This window comes from Nicotiana attenuata, chromosome 7 (genome assembly GCF_001879085.1).
Source record: "Nicotiana attenuata strain UT chromosome 7, NIATTr2, whole genome shotgun sequence".
Taxonomy (NCBI): Eukaryota; Viridiplantae; Streptophyta; class Magnoliopsida; order Solanales; family Solanaceae; genus Nicotiana; species Nicotiana attenuata.
The window spans coordinates 84,789,516-84,793,326 of NC_031995.1; the positions used below are offsets into that span (position 1 = coordinate 84,789,516).

Here is a 3,811-nt window from a genome sequence, read left to right on the forward strand (position 1 = left end):
TAGTTAGCTTTGGATTTTCCTTTGAGTATTAGTTCTGGATTATTTCCAGGGTTGTAATTCAGATTTCTATGCTCCGTCCATTTGGATGAGTTAAACTTTGTGATTTTTACAATTTTAATGAAATGCAATTTCCTTTTCTCTTCACGTCTGATAGCCTTCATTTTGTTTTCTTTTTTCTCTTGTACAGTCCCTTTTATGCTGGTTTCAATGATGTGTCATGCATGAGGAGTTTCCGGCCTAGTCTTGAGATTCCATATGAAATAGTAATACAAGAAATTGAGTGCGATGGCGAGGGTGCATACGATGACGAGGAAGCCTGGGAAGAAATCAGTAAAGAGCTATATCAATTTGAGCAAAAACCCAAACCTAACTTGAATGACACAGAGGCAATCAATCTAGGGGATCAGGAAAATATTCGAGAAACAAAAATAAGTGTCCATTTGGAAGCCCCGCTCAGGGAGGAGATAATTAAATTGTTGTGTGAGTACAAAGATGTGTTTGCATGGTCATATGATGATATGCCGGGTCTAAGCACCGATCTGGTAGTCCACAAATTGCCCATTCATCCGGAATGCCCTCCTGTCAAGCTGAAGTTGAGGAAATTCAAAACAGATATCAGTGTGAAAATTAAGGAAGAGGTTACTAAGCAATTTGAGGCGAAGGTTATACGGGTTACTCGGTATCCTACCTGGTTAGCTAATGTGGTGCCAGTGCCAAAGAAGGATGGGAAGACCAGAGTATGTGTTGATTACCGTGATCTCAATAAGGCAAGCCCGAAGGACAACTTCCCACTCCCAAACATCCATATATTGATTGACAATTGTGCCAAACATGAGATTGGTTCCTTCGTGGATTGTTATGCGGGCTATCACCAGATTTTGATGGATGAGGAGGATGCGGAAAAGACAGCATTCATCACGCCTTGGGGAACATATTGCTACAGGGTCATGCCATTTGGTTTGAAGAACGCAGGGGCAACGTATATGAGGGCAATGACTACCATGTTCCATGACATGATACATCAGGAAATTGAGGTCTATGTGGACGACGTGATCATAAAGTCGAGGAAACACTGTGACCATGTTCGGGATTTGAGGAAATTCTTCCAGGGACTCCGCAGGTACAACCTCAAGCTTAATCCAGCAAAGTGTGCATTTGGAGTCCCGTCGGGGAAGTTGTTGGGATTTGTGGTGAGTCGGCGTGGTATTGAATTAGACCCGTCTAAGATTAAAGCCACCCAGGAGCTACCGCCACCAAGGAACAAGAAGGATGTGATGAGTTTGCTTGGCAGGTTGAATTACATCAGCAGGTTCATTGCCCAGCTTACAACTACTTGTGAGCCCATTTTCAAGCTGCTAAAGAAAGATGCTGCGGTCAGATGGACAGACAAATGTCAAGCAGCATTTGACAAGATTAAGAAGTATTTGGCTAGTCCACCTGTGTTGGTCCCGCCAGAGCCAGGAAGGCCTTTGATCCTTTACTTGACTGTGTTGGACAATTCTTTTGGTTGTGTACTGGGGCAGCATGAGATCACAGGAAGGAAGGAGCAGTCGATTTACTACCTCAGCAAAAAGTTCACATCATATGAGGTAAAATACTCTCAACTCGAGAGGACGTGTTGTGCTTTAACTTGGGTAGCGCAAAAGTTAAAACATTACTTGTCAGCATATACTACCTATCTCATCTCTCGATTGGACCCTTTGAAGTATATTTTTCAAAAGCCCATGCCCACAGGGAGGCTAGCGAAATGGCAAATCCTACTTACGGAATTTGATATTGTCTACGTGACTCGGACTGCAATGAAAGCACAAGCGCTGGCTGATCATCTAGCTGAGAATCCCGTTGATGATGAATATGAGCCTTTGAAAACATACTTCCCTGACGAGGAGATAATGCATGTTGAAGAATTAGGACAGGTCGAGAATCCTGGATGGAAACTTTTCTTTGATGGAGCTGCCAATGCCAAGGGTGTCGGAATAGGAGCAGTACTGATTTCTGAAACAGGGCAACACTACCCCATCACTGCTCAACTTCGTTTCTATTGCACCAACAACATGGCTGAGTACGAAGCATGTATCCTGGGATTGAGGTTGGCTACAGACATGGGTGTCCAGGAAATCTTGGTCATGGGTGACTCGGACCTTCTTGTACACCAGATTCAGGGAGAGTGGGAAACACGAGATTTGAAGCTCATACCATACCGGCAGTGTTTGCATGAACTTCGTCAACGGTTTCAATCAATAGATTTCAAACACATTCCAAGGATGCACAATGAGGTTGCTGACGCTCTGGCCACTTCAACATCGATGTTGCATCACCCGGACAAGGCTTACGTGGATCCGTTGCAGATTCAGGTTCGAGATCAGCATGCCTATTGTAATGTGGTGGAGGAAGAGTTTGATGGTGAGCCATGGTTCCATGACATAAAAGAATACCTCCGGGTGGGAGCATACCCGACACAAGCTACAGGGGATCAAAAGAGGGCAATTCGACGCCTGGCAAGCGGATTTTTCTTCAGTGGAGGAGTGTTGTACAAGAGAACTCCAGATCTTGGTTTATTGAGATGCATAGATGCCAAACAAGCTACGATTATCGTGGCTGAGGTACATGCGGGCGTTTGTGGACCTCATATGAGTGGATATATATTGGCAAAGAAGATCCTTCGAGCAGGTTACTATTGGCTTACTATGGAACGGGATTGCATCAGCTTCGTGCGCAAATGTCATCAATGTCAGATACACGGAGATTTGATTCATTCTCCACCATCTCAATTGCATACAATGTCAGCACCATGGCCGTTTGTTGCCTGGGGAATGCATGTTATTGGTCTGATTGAGCCAGCAGCCTCAAATGGGCATAGATTCATTTTGGTAGCTATTGATTATTTCACTAAATGGGTGGAGGCACAAACCTTCAAATCCGTGACTAAGAAGGCAGTTGTCGATTTCGTACATTCAAATATCATATGCCGGTTCGGGATCCCGAAGGTAATCATCACAGATAATGGTGCCAATCTCAATAGTCATTTGATGGCCGAGACATGTCAGCAGTTTAAGATCATGCACCGAATTCCACTCCATATCGTCCTAAGGCAAATGGGGCAGTCGAGGCAGCTAACAAGAATATCAAGAAAATACTCCGGAAAATGGTAGAAGGGTCAAGGTAATAGCATGAAAAGTTACCTTTTGCTTTGCTAGGCTATCGCACTACTGTCCGCACTTCAGTAGGAGCGACTCCTTACTCATTGGTATATGGAACCGAAGTAGTAATACCTGCAGAGGTTGAAATCCCATCCCTCCGAATCATCGCAGAGGCAGAGATTGATGATGATGAATGGGTTAAAGCCCGCCTGGAACAATTAAGTTTGATTGATGAGAAGCGACTGGTAGCAGTGTGTCATGGTCAAATTGTACCAACGAAGAATGGCAAGAGCATATAACAAGAAAGTGCGTCCGCGGAAGTTCGAAGTTGGATAGTTGGTGCTCAGACGTATCCTACCTCATTGGGCTGAGGCAAAAGGAAAGTTCGCCCCAAACTGGCAAGGGCCATTTGTTGTAACCAGAGTTTTGTCCAATGGCGCTCTATATCTAACGGACGTGGAAGGAAAATGTGTAGAAATGGCCATCAATTCTGATGCAGTCAAGAGATATTATGTATGATTTTCTTTATCTTTGTGTACCTGATTGTATTTGGCATGTTTTGAGATTGAAATGATGAAGGCATTTTGTTCTGCTATCCAAACACTTTATCCTTTGTTATCCCTTTGAGCCTTATTATATTTCCTTTCGTATCCCTCTTTTGGAATCAACAA

At 43.9% G+C, this 3,811-nt stretch overlaps 1 pseudogene; it reads left to right on the top strand.

The window, feature by feature from the left end:
- The window catches only part of LOC109230214, a 135,400-nt pseudogene continuing 132,359 nt past the window's right edge, over positions 771 to 3,811 (top strand).